We start from the raw sequence: 24,067 nt of genomic DNA on the forward strand, positions 1-24,067 counted from the left end.
AATGCACTCCAGATCTCTAATGTATACATATGCATGCACTATTTATCTGATAAATGAAGCATAATCAGGATTTGTACCTTGGAAAATGTTATGCATATTTTAAATAACATAGTTATTATATATCAGCATGTCTATACCACACACAATATATTTAGATCTCACTATATAGTTTATCAGGGCAGAATACATGTTCACCTGATCAACACCTTTAATATTGTTTTTAAAACAAGTCACAGAATCTATTATGTATAATAAAGTCAATTGCTACCAAAGTGCCTCATCAGTGCATCGCCCTGGTTTGATATTTTAGTTTTGCGTACACAGATTTAGATCTACTCTTCTCAGATTGCATAAATAGAAACCATCATAGGTCAATACACCTTTCTTTAAAAGAATTAGTAGTACATCTAGAATGGATCAAGTGTTTCCAAGTAACTCTTGAGTATTCTGAGCATGCTAGATTGATGGCTTTATGAAGAAAACAATTTCATTGTTATTAGAAACTACTGTCATCTTTGGGATAGGTAAGACTTTTTATTTTAAGTAAAGCTTTAATTGTAGTTTTAGTGACTTGATTGAAAACTATACAGAGTGTGGTTTGTTTTGAAAGAAAATAGGACAACAAAACCTTGAATTATTCTGATGTTTAATAATAATTTATTTTAACAATAGCGTTACAATGAAACACAATTCCTCCCACATATGTGGAAAAAATAAACTGGAGCCAAAATATCAGTTTCAAAATGACCAAATTGTTTAGATGCTTGCCCTAAATAAAGCATTTGTTTCAATCAGTGAAATGTGACATTAGTACACTAATAACAGGGTGCTGTACCATCTTGGGTTAGATACAAGAAATTGAAAAAAAAGTTAATCAGGACCAAACTACTTATAAAATATTAAGAAATACAGTCAAATTCTCTGTGTTCTGGTTCAGCACTTTAGGAGTGACAGACATTACAAATTAGCTGTGTCCTGGCAGATCTCATGTTGAAGTCATTGAAGTATTCAGCATATGGGGACAACACAACAGTTAGTCTGTTTTTATAAGTGAAAAGTAAAAGTGAGGGAAGAGACTAAAGTTTGAGCTTAATTCCCAGTGTCCTGTCTTCTCTGCTGAGATACAGTATGTACAAGAAAAGTATGTAGTTCTGTGGGCAAAGTGACTTCAACACAGCATTATGAATTTGACACCAGCTTTCTCTTTTCTTTCAGAGTAAGGGGTTAATACACCAAATGAGAGAATCTTTATTGTATTATTATATAGGCTAAGAGAAATAGTAACAACTACAAAGGAATCTCTGCACTGCCTTACAGGAAAAGAGAAGCAACAATTTTCTTGCACGCTCACATTATTACCCCAAAGGCAACAGGATGAATCCATTTGCTAGGCCTCACAGATCAATATATAATCTGTAAGTTTCAAAAAGTTCATTAAATATTATAGCAATACATTTGGAAATGTGTTTTGTTTTGATTATCCACCAGAAGGATCCATAATAGCAAAATTATGGTTGAAAACAGTGCATTTATCCTTCAGTATCTGATTTTTTATGTAGATATGTCATTCATTTACATTTTAATTCTAAATGTTACACGTTATCCACTACAATACAGGTTTCCAAACATACAAATTATGTAGAATCTTGATATTGTACAATACATAGCAACAATTTTTTTTTGTAGCATAAAACTAGTGCTTAACATCTGAAATAAATATTTTCCCCCAGATAAGAAAATCTCCTTTGGTTCTGTTAATATTGCAGATAAACAATCAATAAAGTCCAAAGCTGCTGGTTCCCCTCCGCCTAGGTCCCAAGAGCCTGACTTGTGATTGTTGCTAAAAAACCTCACAAGTTAGGGTCTCAGGGACTAGGAAAAGTCCGATATGATCCAGTAGAATTCGTCTTCAAATAATCTGAATCACTTAGTCGTCAAGATTACATTCAGTAAAACTTTTGTTGCTGTTGTATAAAAAACCCCACCTTTTCAAGTAGGGATTGGGAAAGATCAAATAAGTAGGCAATATAGACACATACATTCAAAACAATAATATCAGCTGATTGATCAAGACACTTCTTAGAACAGATTCCACAACTTTGGAAAAAAGGAGCACAAATAAAATGTTTACTATTCTGACTCCTGAGTAGCCATAGTATAATCCATCAGAAGGATAAGTCTATAAGTGGGTTAAAGTCTGCTTGCAGCAGATTTGTACAGTAAATGTTTTATTCTATTTCCTCTAATGCCTTAAAGAAGGATTAAATGCTTGTTAATGGGCTTCTAATTGAAATATTTCCCCATTATACCTCTACAGTAAGGTGGGCCCTAGGATATACAGCACTTTAAACCCATCCTCAGTGCAAGGATAAGTTTCGGGCATCTATTTACTTTTTGCCTCTTCCCCATATTCAACATTTAATCCCACTACAGGCTGATAGTAACAGCTTCTTCTTTTCCAAACTCAAAACTACCTTTCACTCCTTAAACTGTAGAAATTATTGACATGCAAAGATTGTCATTATTTGAGTCAAGTCACTTGAACCACCTACAACTTTTAAACATTGTTGATAGAGTAAGAAAACTGATATTTCCCAAATCATTTTGTTCTGAAGCTGAAAACTTTGAATGGCACGACCGCAATCCTGAATTAGATTCACATTCATTCTCCTCCAATCTTTAGCCTTGCTTGCGGGACGGAAAATAACATTTCTACTTTAGGGATGGATCCACGATGTTTTTTCAGAACCCAGAGCAAAAGAATCAGTGGCCATAAAGGTCCTGGCCACTGAAGTAGAATCTGGTATAGAAAATTCAGTGCTCTTCAGGAAGCGGTTCAGCTTTAAAGGGAAAAAGAGAAGGGGGGGGGGAAGAATTAGAATATATGCTAGTAGAACAGGTGAATCATCCATTTACAAGTAAGCTGTACAGAAAGCTATGCTGAAGAAAATATTTGCTAATTGCCTTACTACCCCCTTGCCCTCCCTCACTCTTCTCTCCAAATATTATCTCAGATTTTAATACATCTTGGATTACTTTAAATATTTTGGTCAGTTATATAATGCAACATTATATAGGAGTTTTTCTTTGTCATTTGGTATGCACTATTCAAATCAGTTATGCCTTAGACACTAACTAGTTAAATGAAACAATAAAAAAAATCCAAGCATTCCCTAGATTTCATTCCATGCCTTTTTTTAAAAAAAAAACCTGAGCATGGTTTTCCAAGCAATTTTTGACCACGGCTTTCAAACCAATAATTAGAATGAAAAATCTCTCCCCTCTATAAATATGACATTAACATAATTACACCACCCCCATCACATAGACCCATCCTCCTTAGGGAATACATCTGATGCTCTGAAGATGGAAATCAGTCAGATTTTAGTTGCTCTCAAACGTACCTTTGCTTCTCACTGACTGACTCGCTTTTACCTTGCACGCACACGCACACAGCCACAGCCACACACACACACATGCGCACACACACACAGACACACACAAAAAGGCAAGGCAAAGCAGCGGATGCTGACTCAGAGCGGTTGTGTGTGGAGGGGGTGGTATCGGCTGGTATTTTCACTGCACTCATCATAAACATTAACTCACTGTCTAGCATCCACCCTCTCTCAGACCTGCTGGACTGCGGCATTTGCATGACGCTGGCATTCTAACCCTTGCAGGTCAGATGTTGGAAGGATTAAAAAAAAAGCCTCAAGGCTCTCATAAGAAATGCCTTCATTTCTTCCAAAGGGTCTCTCTTCTTATTTTTCCACCTTTCTACTTCCTCTGTTGCTGTGTCTCAGTTGTTTGACATCTTTCCGGAAGAAAATGTCTTGAGCTGCAATAAGCCAGTAGTCAGTCGGTCCTCCCCTCACCTCACACTCCTATTCCCTCCCCCTTTTTCTCCTAATCAATAAGACAGATCTCCAAATGCAGTTGTGAAAACAGGCTCTGACACACAGACTTTCATCCTCGATCCTCTGCCTCAGGAATAGCAGGCAACCCAGGCTCACACGTGATCTAGGGAGAAATAATGCCAGCAATTCTTTAACAGTCTTAGAGTTCATTCTACGCCTTCTTCAGTTTTTCCTTTGCTTGAATAAATATTGGTGCAAAGGACATAAGCTGTTGGGATCCAGAATTTTCTCCTATTTTTTGTTGAATAATGAAAATGAAAATTTCTAATTTTAATGTGAATTCAAATGATTGCTTTTTTTAAACTAGATGTACTCTCATTTGGTAGGAATTATATTATTTTAGACAAATCATTGCCAAGATCTGAATCACCAATATGGTGTTGAAATCATAAATTGCTGGATTTAAATCAATGCCTCACAAGACATTAGTCATTCTTTATTTTAGACCTCCTTATACAAAATAGCGTGTGTGTGTGTGTATGAGAGAGAGAGAGAGAGAGACAGAAGCAATATATACTACTCAATATACAGAATACTGGGCATGCGAGTACCTCATAATGCATATATATTGATTTATATATTCTGTGTAGTTTATCTAGGGTTTTTTTATGTGTGTGTGTGTGTATATATATATATATATATATACACTATAGTGTATAATGTATGTCTTATACATATGCTCAATACCTGTAAGTTATACACACAGTAGAAAACAAAGCTTTGTTAACTGAAATGCGGGCACATTCGTATTATAGATTATGAAAATCCATAAAGCACAGTTACGGTGTGTGTTTTTACCTTGTTCCTTTGTTTTTAAAACCAGGTACTTTCATGACATACAGCGTGATAAACTCACTAGTGTTTCCTTTTTACGTTAGCAATTATTTTACCAGACAATACCACTACACAGTGATTTGTAGTATAAAAATTATTTACAAAAGAGGGATGAGCAGCACACAATTCTCAAGCCAATTTTAAAAGCTGTCTGGTGCTATAGAAATTCTCAGCTTACCCACACAGATAGATCCCAACATGCAGTGCAACACTGCAGTACCAACTAAGGTAGCAGTTTGGCAACGTCACTGTTGCAGCAAACGTGAAGGGCATCCATTCGCAGAAAAGTTCTAGAGAAAACACTACAAACCCCCAGACTACAGAAAGCAAAAACATCATGGTAGAAAACCTAAACCCAGTTTGTACACCAACTCATGAACAATCATCATTAATAAACCAAAAGTAGACAATTTGGAAACAGTTAAGTCTGTAATCTCAGAGAGAGGCACACACCCACAGACAGAGAAAGCAAGCGAGAGAAGAACGCCAAGCATGAGACAACAAAAGCAAGACTGAAATCAGATTTGGAAAACTGAAAAAAATACAGGATTACAGCATTCAGTTTAGCATTTACTGAGCTAGAAAAAAAAATTAACACATTCACAGCATGGCTTAAAATACTTATTGCCATCAATAGTCTGATGGATGCCAGCTTCTTACTGCTATACGTACATTAGATTGGTCATCCCCTTTTAATCTCCATTTGCTCAGACCCATCCATTTTTTGCTGCTCCAGCATCTGTGCCCTTTATGCTTTTTTTCTGTATAGTTACCCACAATGCCCTGGATAAATTAATGTCATGACCTTGCTATGGCTATCACACGTGGGAAAACCTCTACTATTTTAATAATTGAACGTTTGTGTACAGCAAACTGCCTCCTGATAGCCCAGCTTTGTGGACAGCTTCCAAAAAGAAGCCCTTGCTAGCTCTGCAAATCAAAAACAACAGATGCAGATACTAGCCACATCTTTTGTTTTCCTCCTCTGTCTGTGCCATCTCACACTCTCTGCCTCTGTCTCCTCGATGGTTAAAAACATTAACCTGCTGATATTAGAAACTTTAGAGTAAAGCCATGAGGACGAGTCAAAATTTTAAATGGCTGCACATTTTGTAAATTTATGTCCAGACGGTGAGTAGGGAAAGTATCCAGGTTCAAGTGCTGAGGCTTCACCTTTGGGACCAAGGGGCACACAGACTAAATTAAATCAATAGTCGTCTGAAACGAGATGTCGTAGTCAATCAGCTCAATTACCACTGTCATAGATCTGGGCTTAAGGTCTTTCCTGATTCCACTCTTCTAATCATTAACCCTTATATAGCCTTAAATAGGAATTTATGCTTCCTGTCACCCTGCCTTCCAGATGGACCAAAGTTGAACTTAGCTTTTTCCCCTAGGCTTTAAATGATATGGGATAAGGAGTTAGGACAGCAAAAAATATTTTAAGTGTGAATATGGCAAGGTTAGAGGCATTCGTTTAAACATACCATTATGTATTTGCCATATATGATTGCTATTATGCCTCTGGGAGTGGCTGGGTGGATCAAAGAACGCTGTTTAATTAACATTCAACTCAGCTGTTTCCTTGGAGATTACAAATACAACAGGACTAGTTGAATTACACTGGAGCTGGTCACCCCTTGCTATTAATCCAATATTATAGAACTCTTCCCCGCACAACCGAGTTAGGGACCATACATTCCTAGTGAAGGAACCTCTAGGATAAACTCTTTTCAGTCCATGAATAACTGTTAGAAAGTTTTTATTTCAAGATACCTTTATATGCATACTGGAGTTGCACAAAATCTCCCTTGTCTTTTTACATTTTGCATCCACAGTTTTCTCCCACATGCAACAGCAGGAAGGCAGAGCTGTCAGTCTCAGCCACGGAAGCAGAGTCTTTTAGCTCTCATTTTACGATTCACATTTCCTGCTTATAGACAAAAAATCCATCAATGTAACGAGTTTTTCTTTTTGCAAGTACTGAAAAGATCAGAAAGCTTTATATCAAAAACATCTTAGCAAAACACGTATATCTTTCTTGTTCAAGTTTTAACATGTTGGGTGGAGGGGGGGGGGAGCCAAAACAAATGCTACTGTATAGCGAGTATAGACCCAGAACTCCAGATTACTTAAATCTGTTATATTCCCACCAGCACACTCAAAATAATAAAATAATCCCCATTACAGGCACAATAACATCAATCTCCGTATGCATTGCCTTTGTTTCCACCCAGAACCACATCTTTTAATTGCAGGTCTGTTTTCAGTTGGAGAAGCAGGATGTGCAGCATAAGTCCGTACAGCTCTATGAATGTTACCTGACACAATATGCTCTGTACCTCAGGGTGCTGACATAGTTGAATAGAACACATTTTGGTGCTCGCTATATTTTGGGGCTGGATCGGAGGGTAGCGGTGAGGCATGAGATTGGGATAGCAGCATTCAATGGCTGTCTTGATACAAAAGGTTTAGGCAAGGAAGTCAAGGGAAGCTGTTACAGGGGAGTATACCTGAAGGAGCTTGGGTATGGCACTCTTGAGATACGTCTTGTAAATCAGATCACATTTTTTTGAAGCATGCTCAAGGAAACTTTCTGCAATATCATTATACAAGACATACTGTTATTGGGGATCAGTTGTCTGATTTAGTGATTCAACTGGTTTCATTCGTAGAAGCGGAAAAAATTGCCTATTTCCTTTTAGTAAGATTCATCCTAGAAAATGATTCAGTGCTTAGCCTTTTGAAGGGGACCCAAGGGACTTAGTCCTCAGTCAGGAATTACTTCATTTCTACCTTGATTTAGACATGCAGACAACATGGCCACTAATGTCTTGGGGGAAAAAAGAGCTCAGGTTCACATCCTTACAGGCACGGGCTCTATCGACAGTGGCACAAGACTCAGAAAGAAGCTAGCTACTGTCCTGTAGGGATAAAAGGGAATGTGATGCATTCGGCACCAAAATCAGACGGAGGAAGGGCACACAGACACACGGCTCAGCTTTACTTTGCAAATATAACATAGGCAGCATTTCAGACTGCGAGCATCATCCACAAGGGGACAGCATTCACATCCACAATGGAAAGATGCAGTCTGTATATCAAGAGCAAAATGAGAGACTGCAGCGGCCATTGTTGCAGTCACCAAAAAAAAAGAGGCTTATGGGGAGGGGGCAGGGAAAGATGAGCAGAGAGGTTGGACATGGAGATGTTAGATGTCAAAGTACCTTCGTGTCAGAGATATCTTTTGGGGAGGGGGGATTAGACAATGATACTAAAGGTGATTTTTAATATTAACGAGATTTTTCGGTGTGTGCAATATGTATACACACACACACTGTTAAGGAAAGAGGTGGTGGACGACAACAAGAGAGAGATACTATTGCAGGGGAATTAGACTGTATCTTCCTAAAAAGGAAGGGGAAATGTAAGTGATATCAAATGTGTGATTGTGGTGTCTAGGTTTCAATTGTTATAATCTGTGTGCGCTCCAAGTGGGATATAAAAAACCAGAGTTGTTTTGTAGCAGTGCAAGTAAGTGGAGGCTTACTGTTTAGCCTCTCAGTGTATCTCTTTTACTATATTGTTCAAGTGAGTGTTTAAGAGTGAGACTGAGAGTGACCAGTATGCCATGCCTTTGTATGGCTGTTCATGAAATCTCTTCTTGTTGAACAGCAAGGAGATAAAGAGTTCAGAAAAATTCCAGATGAACTGGAAATATAGTATCTATTCTGTTGCTTCCTTGATTCAAACCCCTCACATCCACCCTTACTGTTGTTTTTAGTGACAATGTTTCCCCTAACTGTCATGAGAATTCCCACTTAAGCATAATGTATTTTATTTTAATTGCATAAAGTGGAGCTGTACAACCAGAAGCTGAATTTTTTTTTAAAAAAAATCACAAAAATAGTAATTTACACAGAAAGAGTGACCTTCTAACTCTTTCTGTGCAAGTTTGCAAGAATTCTTCCTACTTGGGAAATACTACTTTCCCCTCTTTTTGCTGCCTTTTCAGTTTACCTGTCCTTAATTAAAATTAATATACATGACAGCACAAATTATTGCAGCCTGAATTACTTTGGAAGTATATTCATCCATATTAAATGTTGTTTGATTCTATTGATATTTTTAATTAAGAAAGCTTTTCATTTTTAATTATTTGTGAAACAAAATAACCAGTCATATACACACCCCCACACCCCTCTTCATTTTCAAGCAGTCCCAAAGCATGAAACATTGAGTAAATTAGTTTGTTTTGTCTATTGAAGAGCACATTATAGTCTGATTTTATTAATTATTTCATATTAATACTCCTTTAGTCTAATCTGAAGAAACAGCCTGGGAGTAAAACAAAACACAGAATGTAAATAAAACACATGATCACCGGGGCAAAAGTTTGAGTTTAAATTTTTTGATAGACTTTATTTGGAGAGAGAGTCTACTAATCCCATAAGATTCAGAGACCCATATAGACTTAAAATATTAGCTAAATATATTTTCTGAAATTTCTCTTTTCTTTATTTCCTTTATTTAATATATGGATAGCTATATTTTGTATCTATTGACAAACGTTCAGGAAAGGGTTTAAAGACGTTGTTTCTTGCCAGAGATCCCACTTTCCCATGCCGAAATTTCATCCTGTAGTTGCAACATTCAGTGGGCCTGATCCTGAAAAAAACGTGAGCAACTTTACTTAGGCTGCACTCCCGGTGAAATTAACTGACTATCTGCATTGCTGTTTGCTCAGGATCAGGGCTAGAATTTATAGAAGAAAATCTGATGCACAGCAGTGTGTATCTTTCATGAACAATGTTGTTTAAAGGATATGCCTTTCTGACATACATTCACAATAAGTGACATTGTTTCCAGAACTTTGTTTTAGGAGTTTTCAAAACTGGGCTCAAGAAATGTAAATCTTTTAAAAAATAAAATATGAAACTGTAGGTGTTAAATGCATGCAAAAACATTTAAAACTTTCTAGACAGTGAAGGTTAAAGACTATCTTGCATTCTCATAGTTCTGTCTCTTCCCTTTCAATCAATTGCATTGATTTTTTAAGGGTCAGAGGCTATACCTTCATTGATCAAAGAAACAGCCTGATGCAGCGAAAGAGTCTGCCAATTCCAGACAGATCAATCACACCTTTGTCTGCTTTTGATACATTATGGTTATTTATTCTGCACCACCATGGCTTTCTGTCGCATAGTTCTTAATGTAAAATGCTGCTGGGGGACAAGAAAATGGGGAAGGGGGAAATATTCTATTATAAACATTTTAAGTGTGCCTCTGGTATTTCTGAGGGTGGTTTATGGTGGAACTTGGCAAGCTTGTTTGATTTCATTTTTGACTTGGAACAGAACTCTTGTTCTGGTGTTTAGTTCTCCTTACTGTCAGCATTGCGTAGGATTTCATAAAGAATACAGACAGCTCTTTGAAAAAGATTTGTGCAAAACGTATTTAAGAAAGTAATTAAATCTTGATAGAATAACAATTATGACATAATTACAACCATCACATTCCATATTTATCTATGCATTTGTTTAGAAATATGCCTTAATAGATACAATGTAACTGATATCAATCCATGGCCACTGACGGTTTTATAATTGTAAAATGAAACTAAATTGTCTGCTTAAAATTATTGCTAGAAAATCATGCTGAACAAACAGATTCAAAGCACTGAAAATGTCTCTGGGTTTGCAAACTACTATACCACAAGCCAGCTAAAGCTTTAAAATCTTACAGTTACTTCCCTGCTTTTTCACCTCTGAAAGTTGCATGTTATTGATTTTTTCATATATTTATCTGATCTTGAGATGCAGGCTTTGAATTTATTATTATTAATGGCCAGATTCTGATACTCTTATGCACACTGAGTAGTACTTTAACTCCACAAGTAGTTCCATTTACTTGAGTGGAATCACTTGTGGGATATGGTACTAGTTAGTTTGAGTAAGGGCATCAGACTCTGTCTCCAAGGGTTAAAGCCTGTCATCATTTAAGTCAATGGTAAAACTCCCATTGACTTCAATGGAGTGAGGATTTCACTTCAAGAATGTAAGGCCCAATCATGTGAAGGGCTAAGCACCCTCAACTCACATTGACAGTTGGGGGCTCCCAGTACCTCATGGGATTGCGCCCTAATATAGCACTATAAAATATGTATAGTTCTTAGCAAAGCATACCCCTTCTTCCTCCCTCCCCAATCCTACAAAGACTTGTGGTTAACTTTAAGCATGAGTACTCTCACTGAAATCAATGAGAATCCTCACTGTACATAAAATCGTGCATGTATGCCTTTGCAGAATCAGGGCTATTGTGCAATAAAACCTAATACCTGCATTGGGGAGTATATTCATCTAAATTGTTAGAACATTAAAAAATACTTAATAGTCCAAACTGTTGGCATTTAATTTCTGATTTCATTGTATCTAGTCTTCTAAATTGTTGTGTGCCAGATTTACAACTGCATCAGCATTATTATGCAAAGTGAAAGGTAAGTGATCTACAAAAGTGAAATAATAAACCTATTAACAATTTATGAATCTGACAGAGGCCATCATGTATTTGTATGCATGCTAAGAGACACATTTTAAAGCGTTTAACTATTAAACTATAGAACACTGTATTCTAATGATAAACTACAACGCCTAAAAGACAGAAATGTGACTGCCACCATCAGAGGCCACAGACCTTTAAAATAGTTGCTGGTTGACAACATTATACAAAAACATACAGTTTCTTCTGTGATGATATAAAGCTGAATGTGCAACATTTCTGAGGAGTTTTGAATAAATCTGTTTGTCCAACTTACTTTGCAAAGGCTGTGTAGAAAACAGCACCATAAACACTTTCAGTCCCCACACAAGGGCTAAACAAAGAGTCCTCTTTCTAACCATTTAATCTGGTAATTTATTTTTTCAACCATCACACAAATCGAAACACAGCTGTAACCAATGACTTGCAGATCCAGTTCCCTGCCAGCTGGATCCTGTTCTGCTGAAGCAGCAAGATTTTTACATTGTTCACGTCTGTACATCTGGAGAAATCATTTGGGTTCAAAGGTGACTAGAAAAGCTCTTTAAATAAACTCAACCGACAGTGAACACTGGCCGAAGTAACTACAGAATCTGCATGTAGTTCCAGAAACAAAAATTTAAAAAGTTCATTTTATCAAATTAATGTGTACATAGGAACAATTTGCATCTTTCTACATTTTGTTACTAAGAAATTCTAACTGAACTATTACGCTCAGATGTCATTTTTATTACAAACAAATATTTAATATCTCCAAAGAACTTTCCCAGTCAGTTATCAAGACAATCAAGTAAACATTTGCCTGTGTGTCATATCTTACCACAGGAAAAATCATAAAGAAAAAATCTTTATTATAAAATAGTAGTAGAAATATACTCTCCGATATCTATCTTACTTATTCCCTAAAGTCTTATTGAGTGTTAATTAAAAAAAACAAAAAAAACCCAATAACAAGCATGAACTTAATTAAGATATGCTAGACCAGAATTCTCATAGAAACAAGTCCTTTAAATAGCTTTACTCCAATATTAGAAAATCTTTCTAAATAAATACATAAATAAATAGAAAGGCCGCAAAATCCCATACAGAAAAATTGCTGCTAGTTAAGTAATAAAAGTGTCCTTAACATTTTAAAATGGACACAATAAATTGATTACAATGCATCACTTCCCTCAGAAAAGCCATCACAAAGCAAATCAGTTGCATTTTTGAGGTAAATAAAAATGAATATTGAAAGCTTATACAATCTGTAGTTTTGACTCTTTTTCAAACAAAGAACAGAGACTGAAAATATGTATATAACAGTTTCCACAGTATGCATCCGATGAAGTGAGCTGTAGCTCACGAAAGCTTATGCTCAAATAAATTGGTTAGTCTCTAAGGTGCCACAAGTACTCCTTTTCTTTTTGCGAATACAGACTAACACGGCTGTTACTCTGAAACCTATATAACTGAGGGGTTTCATGCATAGACTAGACCTAAAGAATATAAAAATACTGCACCTGTAACGATATCTACATTAGGACTTCAATAGATGCACAAGATTTATACATATGTACGGCCAATCACAAAATAAGCCAAATTCTGCCCTTTGATGCATGTCTGCTCCCATTGATAAATGGGATATATGCATTTCAAAAGGCATAATTTTACCCTAACTGCATGAAAGTCAACTTTAGTAGTTTAGTTTAATAACTTTAGTAGTTATTAAAAGTAAGTAAGTAAATAAATAAAAAAATAATCAAAACTCAATCAGGCCTCACTACGGTAACTGTCTCACTTCTTCCTTCCAGTGTTACAGAAACAGTACTAACAAGATCATCTGCTGAGCACATCTCTGTACTGGCTTTCCATTTTCTTCTGCAGGTCTCCTCCTCCCCATCAGTTCCATCCCACCTGTACCTCATTTCTTCCTACAGACTGTCATGCTCCCTACTTTTGCCTAGACTTCTCTCCTCAATTATCTTACAGAAGCATGAGAATGCACACAAACACCCTTGACTCTGCCCTGTAGTGACACTGCGTGCACCTCCTGCCAAAGCAAATCTTTACTGTGTCTTTAAAATCCAGTTTTAATCAAATCTGAGACTACAAGATTTATTATGCACTAATCACAATTGTATTTTTATTATATGACATCACTGCAGGACCAAGGTAAGGGTGTTTGGGTGCTTTAACTATGAATTTCCATACGTTATTATGTTTGAAATTCTTTTAAGTGTAACTTAAGCTCTGAATCTCCTAAATTTGTAATGATTGGATTGGGGATATTTACAACATCCCTGAAGTTATTAATAACTGTAGCTTAACTTAGTTTTTATCTCAGACTCAATAAAAGGATGAAAATATCACAAAAGAGAGTGAAATGTGACTGAAAAACTAAGATGAAAGTTTCCAATGAATACGCTTATACTATGCTACCTTTTGGTTAGTTACTCTACCAAAATGACCAGCATAAATCAAGACTTTCAAAGGCACCAATTGGCAATTCATCTGCCATGTCCTGCGTTTTTAGGCCACCGTTAGTCCTTTATAGTTAATATTCTGTATTGCCAAAATTATTTCCCTCCCTCCTATTTTTTGTCGCCACCATGAAAATATAGAGCCAGTCATCGATTACTCAAACATCAGTTTTCCCAGCTGGCCTGGTCTTTCAAATAGGGTTATGTCCCCTCACAGTTTCAGGTAAATTAGGTTTGGTGAATGGTGACTACTACTTCCCTCCCCAGAGATCACCACTCAGTAGATACTTGCTGCAGTTCACTACCACGGATAGAATGACAGTGTCCTGGCTCATTCAGGAACTTAACCTCCAAGACAGACCTTGAAGCCCAAGTCTTGATGCATTCACACTTTTTTTTCACCACATAAAGCCATAAAATCTGCTGAGTGAGTCAGCCAACTGGAGAACTAGCTCAGCAGGCTTGGAAGTTTGACTCAGGATCTTCTGAGCCTGAATGCCAATTTCAGAATCTGCTGAGCTAGCTCATCCAATTATCCAAACCCTTCCTTAGTCAAAGATTATGGTTGTCCCCATCTGAGACCTTTGGAAAACCATGTTTGTACTGTATATAACATTGAATTATGCAAATTGATATTGTATAGGGTCTTTCATACTGGCAGCATCTCTAACTGCTACGTGGAGCTAAATAAACTGTTTTGCTGCTAAATTTGAAACAACAGTACAGGGAGAAAGAAAACAAGAGGCATAGGCAATGGAGAAAAGAGAGGAGAATCGAGGAGGACAAGAAATACTAGAAAGATGTTCTGGCTGGTGGGAACTGTAGTTGAGAAGCCACCATACCAACAATAGCCAAAGAATACACACAAATGGAAGTCAGACATTTAACTGAAAGAAATTGTCATTATACTCTCTAACTGTTATTTGATCCCTTCATATTTAATTTCTTGTTAGGAGGAATTATACACCAACACACAAAGAACATACTTAGAAATATCTGGGCACTTGAACTGAAATTACTGTAGAGAAGAACACGCCTAGTACAACAGAATTCTTACTAAAATCAGCTCTCTGATTTTCAGAGGTTATGGTTTTCCTGAACTGCACCTTTGTGAAATATATATGTATAAAGCTTATACAGGGTAAACTCATAAATTGTTCACCTTCTATAACACTGATAGAGAGATATGCACAGCTGTTTGCCCCCCCAGACATTAATACATACTCTGGGTTAATTAATAAGTAAAAAGTGACTTTATTAACTACAAAACGTAGGATTTAAGTGGTTCCAAGTATAACAGACAGAACAAAGTAAATTACCAAACAAAATAAAATAAAACATGCTAGTCTAAACCTCATACAGTAAGAAAATGATTACAGATGAAATCTCACCCTCAGAGATGTCCCAGTAAGCTTCTTTTACACACTAGCCTCCTTCTAGACTGGGTTCAGCAATCACTCACACTCCCATGGTTACTGTCCTTTGTTCCAGTTTCTTTCAGGTATCCTTTGGGGGCGGAGAGGCTATCTCTTGAGCAAGCTGAAGACAAAAATGGAGGGGTCTCCCAGGGGCTTAAGTAGACTCCTCTTGTGGGTGGAGACCCCTCCTCTCTCCTATGCAAAATTCAGCTCCAAGATGGAGTTTGGAGTCGCATGGGCAAGTCAAATGTCCATTCATGAGTCAGTTTTTACAGGCAGCAGCCATTGCCCACATGCTATCTTGAATGTCTCCACGAAGACTTCTTATGTGGATTGGAGTCTTGCAAGATCTATTGCCAGTTAAGTGTTTCTTGATTGGGCACTTAATTTGCACATTCCTTTCTCAAGAAGCTGATCAAATGCTTTACTAAGGCTACTTAAACTCAAACAAGTACATAGCCAATATTCATAACTTCGAATACAAAAATGATGCACGTATACAAATAGGATGAATATATTCAATAGATCATAACCTTTGCAGAGATATGTTACATGGCATATATAGCATAAAACATATTCCAGTTATGCCATATTTACTTTCATAAGTATATTTCCATAAAGCATTATGGGGTGCAACGTCACAGGGACCTCGAGAGGTCATCTAATCCAGTCCCCTGCACTCGGGGCAGGAGTAATTATCTAGACCATTCCTGACAGGTGTTTGTCTAACCTGCTCTTAAAAATCTCCAACGATGGAGATTCCACAACCTTCCTAAGCAATTTATTCCAGTATTTAATCACCCTGACAGTAGGAAGTTTTTCCTAATGTCCAACCTAAACCTCCCTTGCTGCAATTTAAGCCCATTGTTTCTTGTCCTATCCTCAGAGATTAAGAAAAATAAATTTTCTTCCTCCTCCTTGTAATAACTTTTACATACTTGAAAACTTTTATGTTCCCTGTCAGTCTTCTCTCTTCCAGACTAAACAAACCCAATTTTTTCAATCTTCCCTCATAGATCATGTTTTCTAGACCTTTAATCATTTTTGTGGCTCTTCTCTAGACTCTCTCCAACTTTTCCACATCCTTCCTGAAATGTGGTGCCCTGAACTGGACACAATACTCCAGTTGAGGCCTAATCAGTGTGGAGTACAGCGGAAGAATTACTTCTCATGTCTTGCTTACAAAACTCCCATTAATAAATCCTAGAATTACGTTCACTTTTTTTGCAACAGTGTTACACTGTTGACTCATATTTAGCTTGTGGTCCACTATGACCCCCAGATCCCTTTCCTTCCTACGCAGTCATTTCCCACTTTGTATGTGTGCAACAGATTGTTCTATCCTAAATAGAATACTTTGCATTTGTCCTTATTGAATTTCATCCTATTTACTTCAGACCACTTCTCCAGTTTGTCCAGATCTTTTTGAATTTTAATCCTATCCTTCAAAGCATTTGCAACCCCTCCCAGCTTGGTATCATCCACAAACTTTATAAGTGTACTGTGTATACCATTATCTAAATCATTGATGAATATATTGAACAGAACCGAACCCAGAACTGATCCCTGCGGGACCCCACTTGTTATGCTCTTCCAGCATGACTGTGAACCACTGATTACTCTCTGGGAATGGTTTTCCAACGAATTTTGCACCCACCTTACAGTAGCTCCATATAGGTTTCATTTCCCTAGTTAATTTATGAGACGGTCATGCGGGAGAATATTAAAAGCTTTACTAAAATCAAGATATACCATGTCTACCTCTTCCCCCCATCCACAAGGCTTGTTACCCGGTTAAAGTAAGCTACCAGGTTGCTTTGACATGATTTGTTTTTGACAAATCCATGCTGACTGTTACTTATCACCTTATTTTCTTCTAGATGTTCGCAAACTGATTGCTTAATAATTTACTCCATTATCTTTCTGGGTACAGAAGTTAAGTTGACTGGTCTGTAATTCCCCGAGTTGTCCTTATTTCCTTTTTTATAGATGGGCACTATATTTGCCCTTTCCCAGTCTTCTGGGATCTCTCCTGTCTTCCATGATTTCTCAAAGCTAATCGCTAATGGTTCAGATATCTCCTCAGTCAGCTCCTTGAGTATTCTAGGATGCATTTCATCAGGACCTGGTGACTTTAAGACATCTAATTTGTCTAAGTAATTTTTAACTTGTTCTTTCCCTATTTTAGCCTCTTCTGATCCTACCTCATTTTCACTGGCATTCACTACATTAGAAGTCCAAGCACCACCAACCTTCTTGGTGAAAACCGAAAGAAAGAAGTCATTAAGCACCTCTGTCATTTCACATTATTATTTCCCCTTCCCTCCATTGAATAACTGGCCTACCCTGTCGTTAGTCTTCCTCTTGCTTCCAGTGTGTTTGTGGAATGTTTTCTTGTTACCCTTTATGTCTCTAGCTAGTTTGATCTCATTTTGTGCCTTGCCCTTTCTAATTTTGTCCCTACATACTTGTGTTATTTGTTTATATTCATCCTTTCTAATTTTATCTAGTTTCCACTTTTTGTATGACTCTTTTTTGATTTTTAGATCATTGAATATCTCCTGGTCAAGCCAGGCTGGTCTCTTGCCATACCTCCTATCTTTCCTACACAGTGGAATTGTTTGCTCTTGTGCCAACTGGCAACTGTCTTCTATTGTTTTTCCCCTTAGACTTGCTTCCCATGGGAACTTACCTACCAATGCCCTGAGTTTGCTAAAGTCTGCCTTCTTAAAATCCATTGTCTTTATTTTGCTGTTCTCCCTCCTACCACTCCTTAGAATCATGAACTCTTATTATTTCATGATCACTTTCACCCAAGCTGCCTTCCACTTTCAAATTCTCAACCAGTTCAAAATCAAACCTAAAGCAGCCTCTCCCCTGGTAGCTTTCTCCACCTTCTGAAATAAAAAATTGTCTCCAATATATTCCAAGAACTTATTGGATGATCTGTGCCCTGCTGTGTTATTTTCCCAACAGAGTCTTGGTAATTTATTTGCCACAGTAAAATAAATCAGCCTAGAAACTGTGGTTGGAATTCAGAGAGAGTAAAGAATGTGCTGAAAAGAGTTTAATTGCTATACAATATGTGTGATCATGTTATAGTTTAAAATGTAAAATTGCTGCAGTTCTCATAAGCTCACTGTGACCATTACAGCCACAACATATATACAGATCACCTATAAAATGTACTATCCAATACAAGAGGCAACATTTTGCCTTATTGTTTGGCAACTAGCCCGCTTATCACTGATGTGGAAGGTATTCCAAGCATCAGCTTTTGAGCTTTTGGCATACAATACAAGTTTAAAGGCAGCATCTGGTGTATCTTTCATTTCACATGTTCCATGCCATCAGACATTGTGTACCTATCTTGTAAGTAGTTTCTGTGCTGCTGTGTTCTCTCAGACATACTATTCCAAACAAACATGCAAAATGATGAATATAATCAATATCATATCTATGACATATGAAAAATGGCAGATTGCTGTGATCTACTCATAGGGCCACGTTGGGCCCTGAGTTTTTATGCAGAACTCCCCATTGAAACAAATGAGTTCTGCTTAAAAGAACTGGCACAAAGGAGATTAAAATATTTGAAAGTGCATCAGAAATCCACAGGATGCACAGGAGTGATGGATTATGCATTTGAACCTATGACTTAGTTGAAAGATACGTAGAATTCACGTAGCCAGGCAGTTTGCACACTGACTGCACAGAGGAGTAGACTTAACAATGTAAATTATTCCTTTCCAAGTCACTTGTAGTTTACTTGTGAAATGGCCCTCAGAGCACATCTGCCTTTTTTACAAAGAAGATTTGGAATAAATGATTGGTTCTAAACACCTCACTTTTACCCAAACCACAAACACACTGTAGTGAGGATACCATGCTGCATGTGGTTCTGAGAAGCTGCAGTCTTTAGAGAATGGCAGAACCATGGCATATATGGATATTTGGTTAAGAAGCTGCAATAAGACCTCTAAATAAAGAATTTATACCAAGTATCAGAGAGCCACAGTGCATATCTGAAAGAAGATATAGGCCCTCCTATAAATCCTTAGAGATTCTGGAAGATAACCTGACACAAGTGAAGTCAATGGAAGGTTTGCCATTTACGTCAGTGGGGCCAGTATTTCAACCTCTGAAATGGTGACCTATGGAAATAGAACAAGATCTCTAATAATTTTGTTTTTTCAGTTTTATCTAGGAAGGAAGAGTGCTCAGGCAGCCCACAAGTTGTGTGTATGTTCCTACTCCTGCTGGAAAGAAGCCACATGATGATGATTGGCAGATGGAAAGCAAACTTTTAGTTCTTCATTTCTATCATAAGTTGAGATATGGCTGTAGAGAGTGAGAAAGGCCTGGCTGGGAATGCATCCACTGAATGCATCCGATGAAGTGAGCTGTAGCTCACGAAAGCTTATGCTCAAATAAATTTGTTAGTCTCTAAGGTGCCACAAGTACTCCTTTTCTTTTTGCGAATACAGACTAACACGGCTGTTACTCTGAAACCAGCTAAGACATTGGATTTCCTGCAGAGCAGGGATTACCAGGTTGTCATATGGGGGAAAGTGAACTCAGAAAGAAATGGAGTGTTTTGTTTTTGTTTTTTGCGGGGTGGTGGTGGTGGTCGTTGTGTTGGAGGGGGGTGCAGAAAGAAGAAACTGCTACTTTGGTATTTTCTTCAGTAATTCCCTCCACTCTTTGTTTGTCTTGGTATATTTCCAGTGGGATTTTCAAGCAAACTCAGCATTGGCCAACTCAGGTAATACTCTTCACTGAGTTCAATGGGAGTAAACTGGGGCCAATTCTGGGCACTTATGAAAATCCTAGCCTTAGAATATAAACTCGGCAGGACAAGGACCGTCTCCTTCTATGTAGATGTATACTACCTAGCCCAAGTGGATCCTGAAACTGATTAAGGCCTCCAAGCACTTCTGTAGTACAAATAATAAATAACTAATAACAAAGACAGATAATCGGTTATACCATATTTCTTATAATTATTTTTTCCCTGTCTCTCATTCTTGGTATCTGAGTAAGGGGGAGGAACGTTAATGTGAGGAGGGGGAAAGTTAATGAATATGAACCCTAATTTGAAGCTCAGATTTTTAACTATATTTTTGATTCTTTAAGATGGCAAAGGTGATCTGGTGGTGCTTCCTCTGGTAAACTCCAGGAAAGCAGCTTCTCGATGGAAACATTTAAGGCTGCCTGGCACCTAAAATGGCTTATTAAATAATATTCAAAAGTGACTTACCATACGATATAAAATATTTATTTATGCATTTTAAATAAAAAAATAGTCCATTGATGAAATAGACAAGAAAAGCTCAGGGAATAATGTTGACTGTGAAGTTGCTGAGACATAAGATACAGCTCTGTATAGAGCCATATACTATTAACCATTAAAATATCTACAGTTATGCCTCTGCGAGAAAGAAAATCATAGTAGCAATAGTTATTTGCCAAGGAAATTATGAACAATTCTATACAGGGTTTTTAATGGCAAGCACTGTTGGCATTATTTATAGTCACACATAGAATAGCTGTTAGCTAAATCTGTGAGCCTCTAAATCTCTTTTGCAAGATGGAACAGCATTTAACTCACCAATATAAGTAGCAATACACATCCAGGGATCTTAGACAGAGAATGCTGCAAGACCCTTGTTCATAGAAAATGGGTTTAGTTGGGTCTTTATAGTTTTAGGATTTTTCAAAAGCATTTTGAAGAGTAGCATTGGTTTCAGCAGGTCAGACTATGCTATCACACCTGGCTCATTCCTAAGGCTGGTAAAGTGAGCACTTAAAAGGATAAATGGACACAAATCAGATATTAGGAATGGCAATATACAAAAACCTGTAGGAGAACACTTCAGCCTCACTGGACACACAATAGCAGATTTAAAGGTAGCCATCCTGCAGCAAAAAAACTTCAGGACCAGACTTCAAAGAGAAACTGCTGAGCTTCAGTTCATTTGCAAATTAGACACCATCAGCCCAGGATTAAACAAAGACTGTGATTGGCTAGCCAACTACAAGAGCAGTTTCTCCTCCCTTGGTGTTCACACCTCAACTGCTAGAAGAGGGCCTCATCCTCCCTGATTGAACTAACCTCGTTATCCCTAGCCTGATTCTTGCTTTCACATTTATACCTGCCTCTGGAAATTTCCACTACATGCATCCAAGGAAGAGGGTATTCACCCACGAAAGCTCATGCTCCAATACGTCTGTTAGTCTATAAGGTGCCACAGGACTCTTTGCCGCTTTTACAGATCCAGACTAACACGGCTACACCTCTATGCTTAACAAAAAGTGGGTGTATTATTCCGTGTATTGCAAGGAAAACCTTAGACTCACAAGCTGAGGGCAGATTTATCAGATCCATCTATATTATACCAGCTCTTATAGATCACATTTTCTTATTATGTGATACTTTACACGGAGACCTCATGCCAGTGGGGTTTAGGCTTTATATACCCAGATATTTATTGTTTTCTCCATTTCACTAAATCAATCTTTTTTTAACATAATATATTGTATACAGTCTGATAAAGTTTAATCTTCCAAGGGTATCTGCCCCTATTTGCAGGAGGATTTGTCTAACTCTCATTAACATTAATGGCTGTTAATCCACTGAATATTAATGGAAAAACATCTCTAAAATGGATTCTGTTAATTCCTAATCTCATTACATTTTTTACAGTCTTTGTTCTATCCTAATATTCTTAATTATATCTTCACCGGATGAATAAGACAATATTTTTATATCCCTTTAATTTAGAATTGTTTGGGGAAAATTAGAAAGCACACGAAGCATCAAGTGGCATTCCACTTTAGTGAATGTCTGCATCCTTAGTCTGATTATTTGTGTTTCCAGTCATGTTTCCTGGGATCCTCACAACTCTTCAAGATGATCCAAGGTTGAATTCTACCCTTAGAATACTAGAAAGGAAAGGTGTGTGTGTCTGCTGTGGGGGCAGGAATCTGGGTTGATGCATAAAAAGAAAATAATTTCAAATATGTTTTATGAATTTACTCCCACAATTTAGGCGTGGGATTAAAGAGCTACAGGCGGTATTTACATTTCAGCTTATTTCCCCAAAAAGAGAAAAAATACTCGAGATGGAAAATTATGACTTTTTTCATAATCCATCTATATCTTCTAAATGTTACAGCTAATGAAATTTTAAGCAAAGGAAAAAAACTTTATTTGCGAGGACCAAGCCTTCTCACTCTTCTATTAGGTACTTTATCTCTGAGGACCAACCACTCACTCCTCTGTTAGGTACTTCATTATATCAGGGGCCTTCACCACCCAAAGAACTAAACTAAAACTCATGAATGGAGAGAGAATAGATTATGTCCTCCTTTGTTCCTTGTGACTGAACTCGATCATACCATGGTGTTCTACTGAGGTCATTTTGTCTTAATTATTATGTAAAAATAGTTAATTGGTTTGTTTCCTCAGTATTAATATTAATATTAATTAACTGAGGAACATTCAGGAGTTATTTTTAAAGAATCAGAATTTGCCCAGAGACATCTGATATACCATAGTATTTCCCTACACCTAGAGTAGGAGATAACTGGTATGTGTGATAACTGAGCAGTGGCAGTGGATAAATGCTGACACATCAGTGAGAGCCACCACAGAAGAGCAGAGGAAGGTTGATGTGGTATCTATTTTTAAAGTAAACAGCAGGAGTCTGATCTTTAGTCCAGATAAATATTAAAAAGAATTACCAGGGATGAAATAACTGGATATTAGGACTGGGAAAGAATAGGCTAATAAGAAAATGTCATCACTGTTTTATGAAAATAAATCATCTCAGGTGAATTTCACCATATTCTTTAAAGAAACGATAAGGAGACCATACAAGGACAATAGATGGTATTCACCTCTGTGCAGAGGGCCAGCACAGGCCAAGACATAATTTAAAACTGACCTATGCTCAATTTTGAGGACTGAAGTGGTGAGTAGGCCTTTATGAATTTCACCCAGTATCAGTGTAAGCTATCTGCATTGTCTGTGTGACAATCAGGGTCCAGACACAAAAAGGGGAGAACATGGGGTTTGAACCCCAAAGAATAAGCAGATGAATCAACTAGCTGTATACAATGTTATTGTGCTATAAAACTAGCTTGCATTCTCCAAATTAAATCTCACTTTTACTATTACCTGTCTATGTCTCTAATCTCTCTTGATTTCTTTGCATCAACTTTCTGTCTCCATTGGAGTTCACAAATCTTTCAGGTTAACTGTTACCATTGAGTTTCATTAATATGGTGTTCACTTCCTCTTCTAACCCATTAATGAAGATATTAAATAAGACTTAACTTAGCACACATCTCTGTGGAATCCCCTTTACTCTTTCTCCCTAATTTAACAATTTACTATTTATCATTATCTTTTGTTTCTTGTCCTTTATCCAATTTTCAATGCAGCATTTTTGTATCCAAGCCAGCTGAATTAGTTCGGAGAATAAGATTTTATGAGACGCTATGAAACAAAAATATTTAGCAAAACTCCAAGTATATTACAACTACATGTATATCTGTACATTTCATACAAAGACTATGAGCACAATTTTCTATATATACAAATACATGCATTCATAAGCATAGTCTGTACACATATCTCATAATGGCCATTAAGTTTAGACCATTACAAGCTAAAGGGTCTTTCCTATCTCTAGATTCTATACTGAATTTTGTGGGGACTAAGCAGGGAAAAGAACTAGGTTAGTAGTGAGAATCAATATAAAGGCAGGATCTCAGTGATTGGCAACACAACAACCTATCTACTGTGTCTGTAATAGATAAACATTTCACATCTTGCTCTTTATCTCTACAAACTAAACAGTCTCCATCTTTTCAATCTCTCTTTACATTGAGG

General features: G+C 37.1%; 1 protein-coding gene across 1 annotated transcript in view; it reads right to left on the minus strand.

Moving 5' to 3' along the window:
• Window positions 1-643: 643 nt before the first annotated feature.
• Window positions 644-24,067, minus strand: part of LOC311514299 (uncharacterized protein) — a 393,040-nt gene continuing 369,616 nt past the window's right edge. Inside the window, exon 11 of the mRNA XM_084616784.1 lies at window positions 644-2,840. The gene's annotated coding sequence lies outside the window, so the exon portion shown is untranslated. The remainder of the gene's footprint in view (window positions 2,841-24,067) is intronic.

Source organism: Lepidochelys olivacea (genome assembly GCF_965140295.1).
Source record: "Lepidochelys olivacea isolate rLepOli2 genome assembly, chromosome: 1".
Lineage (NCBI taxonomy): Eukaryota > Metazoa > Chordata > Testudines > Cheloniidae > Lepidochelys > Lepidochelys olivacea.